The sequence below is a fragment of the Sminthopsis crassicaudata genome, chromosome 3 (genome assembly GCF_048593235.1).
Source record: "Sminthopsis crassicaudata isolate SCR6 chromosome 3, ASM4859323v1, whole genome shotgun sequence".
In the NCBI taxonomy this organism is placed as follows: Eukaryota; Metazoa; Chordata; class Mammalia; order Dasyuromorphia; family Dasyuridae; genus Sminthopsis; species Sminthopsis crassicaudata.
The window spans coordinates 431,936,736-431,958,305 of NC_133619.1; the positions used below are offsets into that span (position 1 = coordinate 431,936,736).

Here is a 21,570-nt window from a genome sequence, read left to right on the forward strand (position 1 = left end):
CTCTATATAAAGAATCTCATCACCTCTCTCTGGTAAATGGCAAGAGATAATAGTTTCAGAAAGTTGTTTTCCTCAAACTAGAAAAGAGGCATCTGTCCTTTCTATGAAAATCAGGACCATAAGAAAATAATAATGAATAAAGACAAACAGAATTCTTTGCAGTCTTAGTTTTCAAAAGCTTTGAAACACCACCATATGGTGCACCTGTCTACCCAAGAGCACCTCAACCATGTTTCATATGAAGGCTTTTTCAAGTGAAAGGCTCTGAGCATACCCATCTTGGACAATAGTGCTAATTGTGAAGGCAAAATATTTTAATAGCAAATTTAAATTGAATGAGCAACATTTATACATGTGTGTTTAGGAGAGCAGCTTATCTTTTCAAAATGAGGCAGCCAAAGTAGAAAGCTACATGTTGCTATAGAAAATATGATACAACATAAAAGATAGTGGTATTTTATGTTCACAGCCTAGGCTCTGAATAGTTTTTAGTACTTATAGAATGGCTTTATGTTATGGGTACTTGTCAGTTTCTACACTGAAACATTCCTGTGAGTCTACCCAGAGGAAATAAAGATTAACTCTTTTGTGTGCCCTGATGCTTTTGGTCCCCTTTTATAAAGCAACTTTTTGACAATTGGAAAATTTCCACCTCTTCTGCTCCCCAAAATAATATATTTCATTATTGTTTGTAGAGTGAAAATTAGGTATGTAGTATAAGATAATCCAGATGCTGCAAAGAGACTAAAAACAGTGATGTGTAAAGTGTGAGGAGGAAGAGTATTACTAAGAGTGAGATCAAGGAAGACTTCTTGGAAGAGATGTCTTTTAGGTTAGCTTTTAAAGGATAGGTAGAATTAAAGTTGGGGAAGAAGAACTTTCTAAAAAACATCTTAAACAAAACCACAGAGGAAAGACGTAACAGGATATGTATAAGTATCAGAGAATAGGGATAATATGAAGATAGGTAGTGTGTATGTAGTAAGAAGTGAAATATAGGATAGTAGCAGACTGTGGAAGATTCTGAATGCTTGACAGAATTACGAACTTCACTTAGGCAGGATGGAGTCAATGAAGATTTTAGAGTAAGGTGATGATGTGATCAGATTTATCAAAAGGAAGGGTTGACAATAGTATCATTCATTCAAAAAGATTTATTTTATTTTGCATTGGTGAAGGAAAAGAATAAAGGTGGATATCTGCGAGTTAGATAGCTTTTATAGTAGTTTAGGTTGTTGATAATAATCCATACTAGGGAGAGGAAGCATAGGCACTGGATTTGGAGTTAGAAGATCTATTCAAATCCCACCTTGACCTCTTACTAGTCTGATGACCCTAGGAAAGTTGCTTAACCTTCTCTGAAGCTCAAATGAGGGAGTTGGATTCCATAGCCTCTAAATTCTTTTCTGTTTGTAAAATAATGATCTTATAATTGTCATGAAGTCAGGGAGGAAAAAATATTTCCAGTTGTGCATCAGAGAACTCTTCTTGGAGGAGTTAGCATTTGAACTGAGCCTTGGAGGATAAGAAGGCTCTCAATAAGCAAATAGAGTTAGAGGGAGAGAACATTCCAGTTGCTGAGAATAAAATGAGCAGTTTCAGAAGCCAAAAAAAAGAAAGATATTCAAGAGTAAGTGATTAATTGGTAGTTGCCTTATTGAAATGATAGCTGCATGTTCAAGCAAAAATTGTTATCACATCAAATGGTGTTTCTTTAGCCCAGATAAACAAAAATCCTACTTATGTTTACAGCCTGTTCTCAAAGGCTAATTGTTTTCTTTGAAAGTATATTTTGTGTTAATGGTCTTTAATAAGACAGCAAAGAAACCAGTAAATGTAAACAGAGCTATAAATATAGATGTACTTACTGTTTTCTTCATTGTTAAGAAGTATTAACAAGTTGATTGACAATAACACTAATAAAATATGTTGATATGTATATATGTAAGGATGGGAAGAGATTTCATCACTTCCTCAGTTTAGTTACAGAAGGTCAAAACACTTCATTGGAGACAGCTGCAAAATCAATTAATCAATCAACATGGCCAAAAATGTATTCATAAAGTGGCTGTTAGGCAGAGAATCAATTCTTCCCCTTGATTTTGTATACGAAAACAACAAGTATATAGGAGAGTGCCACTGTCCAGTGGTGGAAGAACTGCAGTTCAGAGTTCAGTTAGCATAAAAGTTGGAGCCAGAAGTGGTGGCCCCTGAAAGAGAATTCCATTATTATAAACAAGCAGAAGAGCACACTTTTGGACTTTCTCTTCATCCTCTCTCCTCATAAAGCTGACTATGTCTTTTAAGAGACTGGATAAATATGACTTATCTAGTTAGGATTAGAGAACTGTATAGAGAAATAGGCATAGAAATAGAAAGTGAGAGGAAGCAGCTTCCAAAAACATGACCCTTTTCACCAGAGAGAATGCCAACTGTGAACTCAAAAAAAGGTGTCCAAGCCATAGAACAACCAGAGTTGTGAGTTAGTCTTAACTACATATGGATCTTACCATGTGATTAATTCCATCGTACTCTAGGTTTGAACCTACTCTTCCTATGAATGTGTGTTTATTTTTGGGACAGTGAGCTCCAGATTCTTGGGTGGAATGCTATGGACAAGCTATTCTTACTGTACCATTTAGGTAAATTATTTTGCTAAAATATAACTAAGTCTACTGACTAATAATTAATAAGAAGAAGCAGGCTAGTTCTATTTAGACTCTAAGAGTAGTAGGGGATCTCTAGGGACCCAATCTGAGAGTGGGCATAGGAATATGCATTGAAAGAGTAGCCCAGAAGGAGTTACCTACATGTTTATATGAGAGGACATATACTGTAATCCAATCCTTTTGTTTCAAAATTAAGGAAACCCACATCTAGACAAGGTAAGTGATTTTAAGTCACAGAGTTGAAAGCCAGTCATTAGAAACATTCTACTATGAAATCAAAACTTTAGATTGAAGATGAACCTATATGTTGATTGCAGGTATGTTAATTGCCCCAAAAATTAGCCTAATTTTGGTCCCTGGTATGATAAGGTCCCTGCATAATATGGATGTTTAAAAAAAAAGTTATGGAAATTGAAAAATAGCACAAACTTCTGCATAGGCAGCAATGAATTTTATGATTAGAAAAAAAATATTGTTATGAATAGTATTTTGTTTGTTTACCAAAGAACTAGTAAGCAATGACCATATCAACAAACCTGTCAAAAGTTACAATATGCAGGTGTGTTTTATTTTGATCCTTAAACTAAACCAAAAAATAATTGAAAAGAAATAAATGTCTCAATAAATTCAAACCCATTCTTTTTTATTGTACTTTATTAGAAAATTCCTCTCATGTCCTACCTACCCTATCCTAAACCATCCCATTCCTATCAGCAGTAAGCTTATAAAATTCATATGATTTTTGAGTTCAATGATGTCGTAGTACATTGTATATTATTACTTTAAAGTTTAGTATTTTTCCTGAATTTTGCCCTTTGTTGCTTTATTAGCCATTATGAGCCATGCAATAACACATTTTTATACTTTTTTGGCCCCTAATAAAATATAATTTCAAATTCTTTTAATTTACTGATTTTCCCTTATTTTTCAAATTAGCATGCCATAATAACTATTTTTTAAAAATAAAAAATGTTAAAACAGGTAATTATTCTTCACAATACAAGTGTACGTAACTAATTAATGTTTCATTGTTTTTCCCTACTATATATATTAACTGATTTTGTATGAAATCTATTGTGTTAAAATAGATTAATGAATGACAAAATAATCTGTTTCATTTTAAGTAAAAGCTAAAACATCTCCTTGAGGATTTCTAATTTAAAGGGGACAATTTTTATATATTCCTATATTAGATTTTATATTATGATGGATATTAGCTTATTATTGAAATTTGGTTATGATGTGATATGCTAGCAAAACTCTCTATATATGGAAACTTAAGTCTACTACAAAAAAATAAAATAAAAATTAATTCATTTTTTTTCACTTTGACTTTTTTCAACCTCTTTACTATTCTACCCATCCCACCCACCACCCCAATTACACATAGTTTTTAATCATAATTTAAAAATAGTAATGCAAGTATCAAGAAAGGGTTATAGATTATCAAAAGAAAGTACCCAAGATTTTGTCCAGAATAAATTAGATGGTATCTAAATTTAATGAGTTAATCTCTGAGCACAGATATTCCCATGATTCTCTTGGTTTAGAACATTCTTAACTACCAAATGAGGAAGTGTTTATCTCTTATCCCCAAATTCTTCTTCCCCATTGTTGGCTTGGGATTGTCCAAGGTATTCACTTTGAAAAAACTTGACAAAATAATTCATCATAGGTTTATTTAAATGATAATACTTCTAGTATTTGATTTGTGAAAAATCAATTGACTAAGTTTTAAGAAACCTATGACAATTTAAAGTAATGTGAATTTGTGTGTGCTGAGAAAATTCTAGACTTAAATGGAGCCTATTCAATTCTAATACATATTTCTTCATCTAGAATCCCTTTAAAACTTTGTATGGTGAGTGAATACCTTATATTTACTTTACAGCTATCCTATGGTCACAAAATTCTTTGTAAGATAACTTGCATTCTGAGCCCCAATAATTTTCTTCCTTAGGCCATATCACCTCAGAAGCAGAACCTTCTATTTAGTTTCAGCTTCAGCTAAACTTCTAGACCTTCTTTCTCTTCAGACTGCATCTCATCTAATTGTAGACTGGGTCACAGGAATGGGGTATGGGAATTGGGGTATAGGAGCTAGTAGATAAAATATCTTTTCCCTGGACATTATTCAAAAGTTCTGAGCTATCTTTATAATAAAGATGGAATAAAGTTTCATCTAGACATTCCTTAGAATTTTCCCATAAGAAATAAAACCACTTTAATATCAGGTGCAAGGAAGCCTTTGCAATTAAATGTTTCAGACCTTTATTTGACAGTATTAATTTAAACCAGATTTTGAGAGATTTTTAGGTATTCAGTCATATAGGCCTAGCAGTTGCTGACATCTTACAAAGATGCTAACATATTTTAAATTTTCTCTTATGGAAGGTGTGATGCTATTCATATGAAAGAAAATTGTATACCATCTCTATATAAGAGAAAAGATGTCCTAGATAGATCATATTTCATGGGTTTTATGTTTTATCTTGTATTTTATCACATTTTATTTATTTTTAATACACATTGCTTTATGAATCATGTTGGGAGAGAAAAATCAGAACAAAAGGAGAAAACCATGGGAGAGGGGAAAAAAAAAACAGAAAAAAGAAGTGAACATAGCATGTGTTGATTTACTTTCAATTTTAAGGATTCTTTTTCTGGATGTAGTCGGTATTTTCTATCCAAAGTCTATTGAGATTTCCCTGAGTCGCTGGATTCTTCATAGAAGAATCAAGTCTTTCATAGTTGATCATTGCACATTCTTGCAGTTATTATGTACAATGTATTCCTGGTTCTGCTTGTTTTGCTCAGCACCAATTCATTTAAATCTTTTCAGACCTTTTTAAAATCAGCTTCTTCATCATTTTAATAGAATAGTAATATTCTATTATTCTCATATGCCATAATTATTCAGCCATTCCCCAATTAATAGGGAATTCTTTGCCACCACAAAAAACCTGCTACAAATATTTTTGCACATGTGTGTCCTTTTCCTTCCTTTATGATTTCCTCGGGATATAGACCCAGTCATGGCACTGGTGGGTCAAAGAGTCTGCACAGTTATCTTGTATTTTAGAGCAAGATAGTCACAGGGAATTAGGTTAAAGGGTCAGGCCAATGTACTCTCTGAGCTGACAATATTGAACTTAAAAGTGAGTGGATCCAGCAAATATATTTGCAAATTCAGGCAGGAATCATTTCCCATAGTGTTCTTCCTTCCTCTCTTTCATAGCAAATTTGAGTCCTTGACTGATTGATACCAACTTATCTCTAACTGTAGCAGTCACTTATATAAAATACCTAATCTACTTATATAGAAAAGAAACAAAGCAGATGGCCTATAGTATGCCATTGGCAAATTAATTACCCCAAAACTAAATGAATCATTCAGAACAGTGAACATTATTTATTAAGCCCTTATTTTGTAGAACATCTGGGGATATAAAGAAGAGCAGAAGATAGTTCCTGCCCTTAAGGAGACCACAATATAATGGGGAAAGACATCATGAATGAACATATAAATATATGTGTATATATACAAACATATGATTTAAAACCAAGCAGATGTATATATGTGAATGTATATGGTTTTAAACTATACATGAATATATGTGTGTGTATACATGCATACACATTATATAATTTAAAACAAATGAGGCAAAGTAAGAGGTAAAAGGTAGAGGCTTCATTTTTATGCTGGGAAATAATTAAAACCACCAAGAAATTCTTGGCATGATAAAGATGATGTCCTCCCCTCAAAGGAGAGCTTTCCCAGACTTCTCTTAGAAGGGAGTAACTTGCAACCCTCTAAGCTACAGTTGAATAGAAAGGCTGTTGTCTTGAAAGCATACTCTGATCCTCCCAAAACTTGTCAAGCAGGATGAGTACTACTTAGTTCTGAGCATTCATGTGGGTACAAATGAAAGATGTCTCTATCACTTTCATTTGCTCTTCTCTCACTCTCTTCTGTACTTTTTATATGAGATTGTATTCCCAATTTTCACCCTATCAGTCAATAATATCATCCTCTCAAAATCATCTTGTTTTTTTGTACTTAATAACATATCTATATATTGTTTCCCCCAGATGGATTGTAAGCTTTTTGAAAGTGGGGTCCATTTTCTCTTCTTTGTAGCTCCCCAAACTGGCAAAGAGCTTCATTTATTATGAGCATTTAATAAATGTTTTATTTGTTGATTGACTGCTTCTTTGAGAGATCTAGAAAATATTAAGATTTCAAAAGCTTTTAAGCATGAAATTGTAGAGCTGAGAAATACAGGTATTCTTTTTTTATCTTTGCTTCCAGTTGTAGATGAGGATTTCAGAAGAGAGAGGCAAATTTTCAAAATGAATAGCTAATTAAGAAGACTGTCTGATAAGGAGATTTGGATTTCTGTATCTTTTTAAAAGTGAATTTATTTTACATGCATTATCTTTTTTTTTTTACCATCTCTCTCCAAATGAACAATAAAAAACCTACTCTGCATCAAATCTTAAAATCTAGGGCAATGTTGAAGCATACCTAACAAGGGAGGTAAAATATATTTGCTTTATGTTTTATGAATATATCTTTTTAGTTTTTCCTATATTATTTTATTCACATCAATTGCCCTGCCTATATGCTATTTTATTACTTTTCAGGATACCTATTCAATATGGAAGAGAGGACTAAAAGAAGAATAGTGTTTTTGCTGTCACCATAGAAATGGGAGTTAGCCAGTTTTCATGAGCAAAATCAAGGACATAAGCCACACCAACCTGTTTAATAGCTAACTTGAGAGGTTCCATGGTCAACCTCTCTGAGTAAGATTTTCATAAAACATTGGCTTCTGAATTACCCCATGGCTTCTTATCAAGATGCAGTTTAAAGGTCAGAAAAAATGAAGAAAATAGGCTGAGTCCAATTATAGGACCTGCTATTAAGAGACAGGAAAAGAATACTCAGTAAGGGAGCAGAGACAGGCCAATGCAATTGAGTGCCTTTAATGCCAACAATTTGCAGGGGAATGAAACGAGCATGTGAATGGCTCTGGTAAACACAGTGCCTGATCTTGGCTGGTAAGCTCTCAAAGTGGCCACTGGCAGTTCGTAGAAGTGATCAAAACCACGATTTAAAGGGTGGTGACAGAAGTCACTTCTGCTGTTAACAGTTTATACCAAGATGCCACTTTCCTATGAGGGCTATAGAATTGCTTTGGTTCTTCAAATGCTTGGCAAAAGTGATTTCATTTGCAGGCAATCCTCCTGAAGAAACTGAAAATAGGAACACTCCAGCCTTAGAGAGTGACTCTGATCGGACAGGGTCAGGGTAACAAATGGTCCATCAGGAAAATTACTTGATGTACACAGTAGAGATGCATTTAAGTGCTGAATGACTTTCCCACTTTGGTTATCCTATCAAAATTGGGAGTTCTTAGTGTGTTGTGCTTCCATAGCATCCAGCCTTTCTAATGCCAAAGTCATCTGCTATGATAATTCTGAACTTCAAAAATGCATCACTGTTGACACTGCCACTGAATAATATCAGAATTAAAAGCATCTTCATCTTCCCTCCATTTTTGTTCTGTTATTTTTCACCTTTAGGAATCAAGCAATTAGTTTCATAAGCTGAATATTCACAATGCCCCATATTTTCCAAATGGTTCTTTCCTGTTTACAGAGGTTTTATCTATCTTGTCCCCATGTACCTTATTTCAGAGGTTCTTTTTCTTTTTTAAATAGTTCTCTATTTTCAAAATACATGCAAAGATATCCTTTAACATTCATCCTTGCAAAACCCTATGCTCCAATTTTTTCTCCCTCCCTTCCTCCCACCTCTCTTCCTTAGACAGCAAGTACTCCAATATGTATTAAATATGTACAGTTCTTCTAAACATATTTCCACATTTATCATGCTGCACAAGAAAGATCAGATCAAAAAGGAAAAAAATGAGAAAGAAAAAGAAAGCAAGCAACAAAAAAAAGGTGAAAATATTATGTTGTGATCTGCATTCTGGATTCACAGCACTCTCTGGATGCAGATGGCTCTCTCCATTACAAGTCTATTGGAACTGGCTCATTGTTGAAAAGAGCTATATCCATAAGAGCTGATCATCATATAATCTTGCTCTTGCTGTGTATAATGTTATCTTGTTTCAACTCACTTAGTACTGCTTCTTATAAGTCTCTTTAGGATTTTCTGAAATCATCCTGCTACAATTATAATTTTGCTTAAAATTTATATACTGTAATTTATTCATCCATTCTCCAAATGATGGGCAGATCTTTTTCAAGGAAATACATCTACCTGATGATTGCCTCCTGGGAAAAGAGAAAGTCAGATTCCAGTCAAAGTCCTATCAGAGAACTCTTCTTGTGGAAAAACTTTCCACATGGGCCCATTTGAAGGGGGATTCCAGAGTAAAAGGCTCCTGTTTTTCATGACTAATTATAATTTCAATGTTTAAAAAGGTTCAAGAAACATCATTTCTGAGGAATTTAAACATTTATTTATAAGGCCAGCAGATTATTAATTAAAAGATAGTCATTTGACCTTCTCTTAGACCAAAGACCTATGTTTATAATTTTAAAGATTGTAATTTTGGTTTGTCATCTGTATATCCTCATCTGAGTTACAGATTTTTCAAAAAATATATATATAATGGATAGAGTATAAGTTGTATGCCAGTGAACCAAATTTTTTATTGCTAGCAAATACTGTAGAATGTATGAATAAAGGGATGGCTATTGAACCATCTTAAAAAAAAAGTGTTAAGCATGAAGAAACAATATGGCTTTATCACAATTAGATCATACCAACTCATTTTCTTTTTCTAACGTGGTTGTCAAATTTCATTTTCTGAAATACTACAGAACTTGTGGGTCTGCTTCCTTATAAATTAGCACTTAATTATGTCTTCTCTTGTATTTTTCTCTAATTATTTCATGTGCTATGATATTTGAATTATTGAAATAAGACAGAGACTAAATCTTACTACTTTGATATCCATCTAGAGAGTCCAACAGTTAAAACAGTTAAAAGGATTGACCAACAGTGTCCTCATACCAAGACTCCTTAACCATTTTGAGATATATCATTTAATCTTTTATCAGTCCTAAGAAGCCATCTGGCCCTTTTGAGAAGAATTTTTTTTAATCATTATATAAAAACATATTAAACTTTAGGGAGAAGTTAGTGAAAATAAAGAAGTGTTGTTTGTTTTTTTTCTATCCAAGTTCACAGGCCTTCAGAAATCCATCCATAGATGCCTTGGGCCATGAACTTCAAGTTAAAAGCTTCTGCCTTTATACAAAAGAGATACAAAGGATATTTGCAGGAGCAGAGTAATGGCACCTACCTCATCTTTGTGGAAAATGCTTTTAGGAAGGAACTAATTGGACTAATTATAAGGACTTAAACATCTCAATTCTGCAATTCTCTTGTTCAAGAATAAGAACAATTTATTACCATCTTCAAGACACTTTTCCAAGACTAGAAAAAGCTATTTCTGATTTCAAGGGGTTTAGAATCTTTGAACTGAAGGCAGGTCAGTTTCAAGAATATAAAAGTGGGATGATAAAGGTCTATATAAGGGCTTTGCTATAAGGTTTGAAGAGAAGACACAGCACTTTGATAGACTGTGGGAAATGAGGTTTTCTCAACCTTTTGATTGTGAGGAGATATGGAGCTTGAGGAGTCCAAATTGATTTATCATTCTCAGATCAAAGATTTTTAAAAATTCAAGTAAAAGAGACTGAATTAAGCAATATTTACCTTGTTCAGTTTTACATGGTTGCAATATTACCAGGTCAAGAGACTAGAGGGACAGAAAGATATAAAGGTATTGAACAGAGAAATGGCACAGATATTTTTATACATTGACAGTGTCAATAAAATCATGTAAAGGGAATAGTATAGGGAAATGGCAAAGCTGACAAATTTGCCTATATCTGGTGGTCTTTCGATACTTACAAATAGAATTTTTAATCAGAAAAAGTAAATATATTTTACACATATTTTATATAAGTATCATGACAGTCTAGATCATCTTTTTAGTTATAGAGTTGCCCATCAAAAGGCAGAGACTTGTGAATAGCCAATCTTACAAATCAGATAAATAAGGTGATATGTTCTTTTTATTATGAAAGGTTGGCAATAAAGTTAACATAAGGGCTTCTTTAATCAATGAGCCCCACTCAACCTCCCACTATTCTCCTTGGATATAACTTTGTTTAAAGATCACTGAGTAATAGAGATTGCAGTCAGAAAAATGTAAAGTGAAAATGCAAGCAGCCACTGTCAATTTAAAATTAGAGACAAACTTGAAATCTATCTGATATTAACTACAAGTAGATCTGAAAATACTCTTTGATATATGGGGTTATATTTATATCCATATAAAGTTGTAAAAAGACTCAGATTTGTAACTTGGCTCTGCCCTTTACTGTATTTTATCTTCAACTCCACCTTGGTAAGCCTCAGTTTCCTCAACAGCAAAATAAAGCTGAGAAACACTACAAGGTTATAAGACCACCTAAGATGATCGATGCCTTTCATAATCAGAGGATTAGAAAGACTTCTGCTAGAGGAGAAATATTCCCTAAATAATATATTCCCTTCTCACTGGGGACTGGGCAAGAAGAGAAACCTGGACCTTCATTTCCTCACATGTTTCTATTAATAATGCAATTAGAACTATTTTTAAAATACTTTAATTGTCATTATTAGTGTGCCACTAATTGCAATACAATTACTATTGGACTGTTGTTACTATGATATTATAGCAACAATTATAGGAATACAATAGTTAATACTGTGGTTCAATTATATAATGTGGAGTAGCCTAGAAGCCTTATAACATTAATGTGGGAAAATGCATTATGAGTTCCAAGTTACTGACAAATGAATTTTTGAAATATATCTCATTTGCATAACATGAATTAGATGCACTTGGTTATACAGTACAGGAGCCTTTAATTTCTTGGAAAAACTAATGATTATCAAATCAATAAATCCATCAATAATTAAATTTATATAGCACTGTATAAGATTATCAGACTGTATAGACTATCACTCTATTATGTAAACAGAAGCCAGTATGTAGCCAGTGAGGCTAAGGGCTCTCTCTATTCTTCTCTCCATCCTCCACCCTGCCCCAACATAAGGTGTCTTCAGGGAGGCAAAATAGATCTCTTTAAGCTTCTTCTCCCCTTTCCACTTTTCCCACAGGGAGGCTTTAATTTCTTCAGCAGGGGAAACAGGAGGTTGAGATTAGAGTCCACTCTGCTCTTCTCAAATAGAGGGGTTACTGTGCTAGAATTTCATCTATCTGCTCCCTTAATTACGATTTGTCCAAGGGCCATGATTGGGTGTAATCTAACCACTGATCACTGTTTCATTATTGGGGAGATAATCCCCTATTTACCCTATTCTCTTTCCCTAAACTGACTTCTTTCCCACTAAATACCAATTTCACCTTGCAAATAGCCAAGAAACCAAGACAAAACATAGAAGACATGTACCAGAAAATAAAAAGTGAAGGAGTTCTACGATTGAAAAGGAAGTCACTCAGCTCAACCACAAACGTTCTGGATCTTATCCAAGGGGCAATTCTTCAATGTCTCTAGGGTAGCAAACTGAGGACAGATACATGATCAAGGTTACTGGCTTTTCCCAGAGTCTTTTCCTTAGCAATCCAAAATGAGGATGGCTTCTTCCATCTTCCCTTTCAAAACTGGAAGTCAGAAACCACTAGGTACTTGAAGGAGTCCCAGAAAAGATGGAAGAAGACTGGAGCTTTTCCTCTCTTGCCAACTCCACCTCACCTACCTTCCCCAAAGAGGAGAGAATTCCATATCCATGGACATTGGGGAAAGACCTGCATTTAGTTTTCTTTTTTTTTCTTCTGTGATCAGTAGTCTCCTGGTGAGAGAATAGAGCTTTTTGTACAATTACCCTCTTTTTTCTCCAAGATCTTTCAGAAATGATTGTGCTATGTGTTTTGTGTTTTGTGGCTATGAGGATGTTTACATAAATAGAGGATAGAAGCAAAATACTGTTGGGAGGGAATGGAAACAACCTCTTTTACTTCTTTATCTTTTATTTTGTTCCCCCCTTCATTAGATTTTCCTTCATTTGTGCGTTTTGGGTAATGGATCACCATGATACCTTAAAGATTTCCTTCTTAAATATATTTCCCCAAGTGCTCTTTCTATTCTTCATAGAAATGGAAGATGGTTATATAGATGGTGTACAGATGGTATATAAATGGATAAGTGCAGCTTTAATTTTTTTGTGCATTAAATGCTATGAAATACTGTGTTAACTTAGGGGACTTGGCCTGAACCTCTGTGTCCTTGGTTTCCCCTGTTCTTGATCTTATATGCAGACCAAGTAGTTATGGGGCAGAACTAAAAGAAGGAATGCATTAGTATAGAAAAGAGTAAGAATACAGAACTTCCTATTTACTCTTCATTAGGGTACTTGAAAAGAAGACTACATAAAAGTGAAGAAAAAAGTAAAGGGAGAAGGCAATAAATATACATACTGAAGTTAACCCAAATGTTGAACACAGAAACATAGTTTGGTATAGAAATTCAGTAGGAAAGGATGGATACAAACTTCCTGAGTTTGAAGAGAGAAAAGGGGAGAGTAAAAAAATAGAATCTCAGGAGATGTCTTATATTGCCTAAAATATGTAGGGAATGCCTGAACAAAGTGACATATGAATACAATAAAATATTATCACTGCACAATAAATGATGAAACAAGTTCAGAAAATCATGAGTAGGGAAGTGTTTGAAAGAATTTGGAGATTCTCTTACAATCACAAAAGAATGTATTGACATCATAGCAAACTCTGAGAGTCTAGCAATTAAAAAGAGTTTGGGAGAGCTTTTGTATACTGAAATTTGGGGCTTAGCTAGCAGGCTAACCACTCACATGTGAAGGGAAAGGTACAGATAAGGGAGAAACCAAAAAGTCTCTTCATTCAGGTAAGGAGATAGGATGTCTTTTAGCAAGGTTGTCAATCAGACAGGATGGGGGGGGGAGCAACAAATGAGATTTTATTGTTCCATATTCCTTAGTTAGATGTGCAGTTTTGAGTAGATCTTTGGCTCTGACCCATTATTTCCCCCATTTCTGTCATGGGGAGAGGAAATTTGGGAGAAAAGGGCTGAGGACACAAGAGAGAATTAATTTATTCATTGACTGACACTGAAAAGAAAACCTACTTTGAACAAACTTAACAACTCTGATAAAAGCACTGACTAAATATGTCTCCAGACAACTTGTGATGAAACACATTACTCAATTACTGATGGGGAGTCAGTGGACACAAGGTATAAAAAAAGACTTAGATTTTTGCAGAGAGACATTGTATGGATGAATTTTATTTGATTTTACTTATTTGTTGTATTGTTGTGTTTTTTTGCTTTTGTTCCTCCTCTTTATTTTTCTGCATTTTTAATTAAGGGAGACACTTAAGGATTTAGCAGGTAACACCAAAAAAAGACACAAAAACAATAAACCTCTGGATTATTGAAAAAACTTTTGAAAATATTGAGAACAAAACAGAAGTTCAGAAGGAAGCAAATTTAAGCAGAAAGATTTTAAAAGTAGCATGTAAAATATATTATCAAGAGTTATCAAATGAAGATTGATGATTCCATATTGAATCCTCTTGTGGTCTAGTATGTTTGTAGAAATGCTCTTTTCACTAATATTTAAATTCATTATACAATTTTAAAAGCCTGTGATGTTAATGTATAATACTTCTATGCTCTTCAAATTCCAAATAATTATTCATAAATCGAACGAGCTTATTTAAGCTAGACAGAGAAACCCTCATGCAAAGTCTACTTTATGTAATGAGCATGTTGACTGCTCTATCTCACTAATCACTAGAGGCTTACCTGTCCTTGAAAGTGACCCAGTGAAACCAGACAGAAACAGACTGCCAGATCTCAGAATTTGTGTTGGTGGAAGAATTTTCTATGGCCTGCCAATGCGCTAGTAGTTCACTTGAGTTATTATTGGCTCTGCCTGGCACACAACTAAGAGGGCCATGCCAAAAAGGCAAGATTCTTTCTGACATTTGGAACTGTCAGTCACTTCATGTCTTTTTCCTTCAATGAAATATCCCTCAAGCCAACTCATCAGTATCAATGAAACACAGTTTACCATAAATAAAGAAATAGCCTGTTTATTGCTTCAGTTGCATTTTGGGTATATAAATACAAAGAAAACAGAGTGACCATGTTCTAATTGTGTGGGCAGATATCTCTATGTAAGGAGTAAAAGTGATTATGAATATTTAAGTGTGAATAATCTAGCAATCTCATTTTTAGGAGTACTTGAAGGAAAATTATTCAGAGTTAGCTTATTATGCCATAAAGATCCCTGCACTTGGAATCAGAAGCCTTGAACTTCATTATTGACTCTATTGCTTCCTAGCCTATGTGACCTTGTGAAAAACTTATTTGGTTTTAAATACAAATAGTCATTTGTAGAGGAAGAAAGGAGAGACTGGACTTGTGATTTCATTGGTATAGGGAATTCTCAATAAGGAAATTTAATCCACCAATAAAAAAGGCAACTGATTTGCAACTTAAGGTCCTAGAGAGCTACTTGCAAGCACCAAGAGTTTAAGTGATTTGCCCAAGTTTGGTATGCATCCAGTTTGTATTAGAAATGTTACTTGAAGCGAGGACTCCCTTACTGAAGTTTTCTATCACTTATACCTCCTTGACTCCCTTTGGGAATAATAATACTTATTTTACCAGCTTATGAAATCCATAGGAAAAGAGTGAAATATGCAAAGCATTTTTGTAAACCTAACATAAATGTAATTTGCTGTTATTCTTCTTATTCATGAATATTAGAAATTGGGATAGTGGATAAGAAAAGATGAAGTCCAAAAGTCTTGCATTTAAGCTCTTCTTTACATGTACTAGCTCTGTGACTGGAAAAAAGTTATTTAACTTCTAAATCATGGAAACAACTCTCTAAGAATATAGGTTGCAAAGTTCCTGACCTGCATTTGGAGGTCCAAATCTATGTTTCTCACACTGATCGCATCAAAGCAGAAACCAAAACCAAAATCAAACATCTCCCAAAACAAAGTTAATTTTAATCCTGTTGAGTACAAAATTGATTTAAGGTAAAAAGTCATCTGATATTTTTAAAAGCTACTTATTCACCTAACTACTTAGATAACATTTTCCCCTCAAAGTCTTGACTTTTAGAATTCTCCCATATAAACAGATTTAGGTTAATTTAAAAAAAAACCTGAATTGCTTTAAAATAAAATTTTATTTCCTTTTTTCTTTTCATCTTTTTTGATCAACAATGATAATATAGCAGGTCCTGGGTAGTTCAAAAAATATTTAGAAAAATGACATGCAAAAAAAACAGTGTCAGTCTTTTACATTCTATTTGGTTGCCTGTCGTCAGTAGGTAAGCTGCCCTCCCCCTGGAATCAAATTGCAAACACAATCCTCCATAGTAATTAGAGCTAAGCACCAATTACAGTACGTCTGATTTGTTCAGACTTAGTGCCTGCCAGTCGGCTGTTTCCTAGCACCACATATCACAGGAGCACCAGGTTGAAATGATGGAATTATTTATCTCTAAATGCAATAATACCTCATAAGAGTGTTGGAATACAGAAGTGACTGGATTGTAAACTTTAAAACTAAGGTAAGCATTATTGGTTGACCAATATTTATACCTTGGGGATTTTATTTTTCCATGAAGTAAAAAAGGTGTGGAGAGAGAACACTGAAAATTAATTTATGGAGAAGTGAGGAGTTTTAGAACTAAAATAAATATTGTATTTGTTGGTATTCACTCCTTCCCCCATCCAAAATTTTTATCCTATTCTCCTCTCCCTAAGCTTTTATAAAATTGCAATATAAATATCAAGTCAGACTTTACAATTTTCTCTGCAAGCTAATAATGTCACCAATTTGTAGAATTTCTTTTGTTCTTTACATTATCACAGTTTGTTGCATTTCTTTAAGTTTGTGGAGTATTACATTGCCACAAATCAATCAGTGAGTTGAAATAGGATACCTGTACAGTAAAGATCCATGATATATATAGTTCTTGTATTCCTATCCCTATAGTAAATGATTCAAAGCACAGATGTGTATATGTATATTGATCACACTTGTAAGAATTCCAGGGTCAGGTTGATAGACTGATTGCAGGTATGCTGTTTGGAGATGGAGTAGTATGAGTGAGCTATACTCTTGTCCAATGATTGTGATAGTAGGCAGCATTCTAGAGACCCAACTTTCCTTCTGTTTCAGGCAAAAAACTCAATGGTTTGTATAGTTTTCATACTTCTTTGAAAGAGAAATCTATCTGGAAACCAGATCAGTTCAGGTCTTGAAAGGGGATTATTTCCTAGGATGAAGCTAGGCTTATGTTTACCTGAATTCAAGGTGGAGCTTTAACATACTGACTTTTACCTCTTTGTCCCTGAGCTCATTCCCAGGGATCCTTCTTTCTTAGTCTTTGCAATTTTTGAAACATGAATAGATGTTTGTTTGGAAAGAACTTAAAGGCTCAAAGTGTGAAGGTGGTTATTTTGAAAACTGGGGATTTGGAGTTGACTTCAAAAATATTGAGAAACAGATTTTGCCTTCTTTGTAGATCAGAGGTATAGACATTGCCGTTTCCATGGATTGTTTGCCAAAAGGAGTAACTGAAACCAATATATGTTGATCTTTACTTGTAAGCGACTAACCCCCAAATCTGTAGTTCCTGTGATTATAAAAAGGATAATTCAGTGTGCTTATCAAAATATAGGCAACTTGGAACTAAAAGGCCAAACTTTAATGCTGATTCCCTAATAGTTTTTGTTGTTATTTTTGAGTGTGTGATATTAAACAACTTATTTTTTCTGAATCTGTTTCAAGATTATTAATGGGAGACAACACTAATATATTTTACAGGCTTTTAGTAAAAGCTTACAAATGATGTAAAACATGTGAAAGTTTGGAACTTCTTGGAGAAAAAGTCCCCAGTACTCTATAAATCTAAGAAATCCTCACAGTTATAATGTAAAAATGAGTTGCTATAAAAATTTATTATTGTTACTGTGCATTCAACTTAAGCTCCTACTTGTCACACTATGTCACAGACAGTACAATACCATCATATTCCTCCATACAAAAGCAACTTGCCTAACTAACTAGATTTAGCTAGAGATATGTCCTAATTGATTTGTTCAAAGGACCAGTTCTAAAAATAATAGCCTGATAATAGCACCTTTCTAGCTTTCACTTCCTGATTTTGGGATACAAATGTTGAGTGGGGGGGAAGGGGAGAATACAGTGTAATAGTAAAAACAAAGCCAACCCTTTCCCACATATTTGTGTATACATACACACACACACACACACACACACACACACTAAATCACACACACACATTCTTTGGGTGCTTTTTTTCTTTGTTTCTTAATGGCATGTTGCTCAGAATTTAGTAAAGAATGTCTGCTTGCAACTCCAAATATAAACAGTATACAATTTAGGGATTTGGGATTTCTATATTTTTAATTTAGACTAAAACTTCCTTTCCCAAAGTGAATTTGTTAGCAGTCGGTACACATTTTATGCAATGTTAATTTTAATTTGTGTATTATAAAAGAAATGGGAATTTCAAAATGATGTTTAAGATAGAAGAAAGAGAAATCAAAAAAGTATATAAAACCTGATCATAACAGTTAAAGATGATAGTTATATCAACCTGCTCATTGCTTTATCTTCTAAAACAACTTACTGAAAAGCCAAATGCATATTATTATGTATTAGTTCATACTAGTATGTACCACTTCACATGTAGTACTATCTATTAGGACTAGACTAGTCCCTAGAAGATAGGAAAAAAAATTTTAATGGCATAGTCATTATAGAAATATATAAATAAGTATAATCTATAGGTCAAAGTCTTCACATCATGGTCTAATGGAAAGAATGCTGGGTTTAGAGTACTGATGTTTTGATCTCAGTTCTGCAGAGACCATGAGAAAGCCCTTTAACCTTTAGATCTCAATTTCTTCCTATGTCAGAGAAAGCCCTTTAACCTTTAGATCTCAATTTCTTCCTAGTCAGGCATTAGACTAGATGATATCCAGCAATCTGTCCAGAGCTAAATTCTCTGGTCTACAAAAACAAATCCCAGAAAAAGATATGAAATTCTGAAATGACTGATGTTATTTTGTATATCACCAATACTCTAAGGCCTGACTGAATAAAAAGAATAAATGGCATTTGTTCATTTTTACATTTTCAGGATCCTGGTTTGAATATGAAACAGCAAGCATGAGGAGAGTCTATTTTGCTACATAAGATGCAATTCCCTTTTGGACCAAGTGTCCATGCCATAATGTGTACAAAGCTTTTTTCTTTCCTTATCTCTCTGAAGTCTCCCAACAATCCTGGAAGAGAGAAAGCCCAGTATTTACTCAGGGAATGAAGGCAATCAATTATCAGGAGCTGCTGCTTCCTTATTTTGTCAAAGAGACAGGCAGCCTCATCTAACTTGGCTAATAATCCAAATGAATCCATTCCTGGCCAAGTACAGCTTTACTTTTCTGGCCATTTATGATGTCTTCCCTGTGCTGCTTGTGCTAATAAATAAAATTCTATATAAAAATCTGTCTTAGTAAATCTAAAGAATTTTTTTAAAAGAATATCCTTTTAATTTTGAAACCTTAGATAGTTCCTCCATTAATGTTATTAAGTTTCCACTTAATATCCTGTTAAGTTATTATTGACTCTTGGTCAACCTCCCCAGGTCACTCACTTACCACTGCTTTTTTTCTGCTATCAACAAATGATGGCCCGCCCCCACACCCTACACGCCACACACCAGTTTTTCTAAAGGTGGAGTCAGATGGATGTACAAGCCACAGTCACTGGAAGCTATTAGCAAACAGCCATTTCTGTTTAACAAAAATGACTTCTCTCCATGTGAAGTTTTTCACAGCAACTTTATTTTTCCAGACTATTAAGATTTTCCCCAAAATTCTCAAACTCCAGCCTTTGAGCTACTGGGTAACAACAGAAAAGGATTTTCAAAAGCACCAAGAAAGGGCATTGTTAAAAAGGGATGCTACACATATTTTACGGGGAAAGTTTGCACTGTAGTGTGTTTTCCTTTAGTGTGGGTAGCCACTTGTTAATGACTTGAAAAGCTCTGGTTAATACTTAAACTGAGGAAGCTTCCCTCTTCCAGCAAAGGTGGGATTAAAAAGTAGTTTGAGAGTAAACATTAACTGTTTCTTTAAACTGAAAGGTGATTCTATGGTATCCCTTTTTTCTGATTAAAAAACAAAAAAAGAAAAGAAAGAAAATGTCAGATGATACTCATGTGGCTCTTGAATACGGAAGACCTACATGCATTCTAATAATTACTTTGATTTACCAAATAAAAGAAAACAAAATGTTTAGCCCAAATTAAAGTTTATACCTTTAGCTTTGTATGCTGACCTCCTCATAGGAGCTGTGTTCTATCCTCTTTCAGTCAAGATCATTTGTGTGAAGGCAGAAAAGAGTGATAAGGCAGCAGGGAGGGTCAAATGGCAGAACTGATTTAATTGACTATAATGAAAGATCAGTTGTTATTTCTTAGGTAAAAGTCTTTTTCAATACTTAACTGTAATTTCCATCAATATAAAAACTGCCAGCAGGAATTCACTGACAAAGTCATGTTTTCCTTTAAATGGTTTAAAATCTTTTCTTTGCTTCCATCAATGGTTAAGAGAATGTTTTAATAGAATTGGTTCTGTTTTCCTTTTTGGAACTTTTATAATATAGTATAGTACGGATCACTGTATGATCTAAATCTTTTGTGACTTATTAAATTTTAATAATCATAATAACTAACATGTACATAATCCTTTATCTTTGTAAAGACCTTTATTGAAATTATCTCATTTGAGTCTCATAACATACCTGTCAGGTACTGGTATTATTTGACACATTTTTACAGGTGAGGAAACTGAGGCTCACAGAAGCTGTGACTTGCCTGTGTTCACACAGCTAATATGAGAAGTAGGATTCCAATCCTGATCTATCTGACTTTAAGGACACGACTTTCTATACATTGCACTAGATTATTTAATCAACAAAGCAAAGATAGTTAATTTCTCATTAGATTACCTTTCACTGAAATAATGGACCAAGAACTGCTCTTCGCCAATTCACAAAGAAAAAATGACCATTAAAACCAAGGGTAGGACCCCTCAAGAAGGTTCTGAGATTTTCCTAAAAAATCCAGCCTCTCTTACAAAAGACTAAAACTAAGCTTCTTAAATTTCTAAATCATCCTAAAATATTAAGTGAAAGGTAGATCACAGAGTATTACAGATAGAAGGAACTTTAAATTCTCTCATATCAACAGTTTGCACATGTTGAAAATTATGGTATTAAAAAGTTTGATTTCATAGGACCCTTCTCTAAGTTTTAGGGATCTCATAGGTCCTGATTAAAGAATCCTAGGCAGTCCTGATATGCCTTCCTGTTCTGGAAGAAGCCCTCAAACCCTTTGAAAATACTTTGACCCACAGAGCCGGGACTATTTTTACTTGGGTGCCCAAATCAAAGCTCTGAATGAGCTTCAGCTTCATTCACTACTCTAGATCATTTTAATATTCCTATCTAAATAATTATCTTAATCAAACCCAGTTAGATTAGATTCCTTCTTGAAGCAAACCCCTCCTATGACTCTGAAATCAATACAGGAATTATGAAATTCTCACTTCCAGTGAAGTATCAAATGGGAGGATTTGAAACTCAAGAACTTGAGTATTGATATGAATCCTTTCTTTTTCAATGAATTTCATATTATAATTAGTTCTCTATGTTGTTTGTTTCTGGATGGAAACCTTAGCAAAGGTTA

The 21,570-nt window shown here is 33.9% G+C and overlaps 1 protein-coding gene across 8 annotated transcripts in view; it reads left to right on the plus strand.

Moving 5' to 3' along the window:
- The window catches only part of ZNF385B (zinc finger protein 385B), a 520,340-nt gene that overhangs the window by 379,815 nt on the left and 118,955 nt on the right, over positions 1-21,570 (plus strand). The window contains exon 1 of one of the 8 annotated variants that reach the window (XM_074302980.1): positions 16,182-16,356. The exons of the other annotated variants lie outside the window; for them this stretch is intronic. The gene's annotated coding sequence lies outside the window, so the exon portion shown is untranslated. Of the gene's footprint in view, positions 1-16,181; positions 16,357-21,570 lie in introns of those variants that run through there. 8 annotated transcript variants of the gene reach the window in all.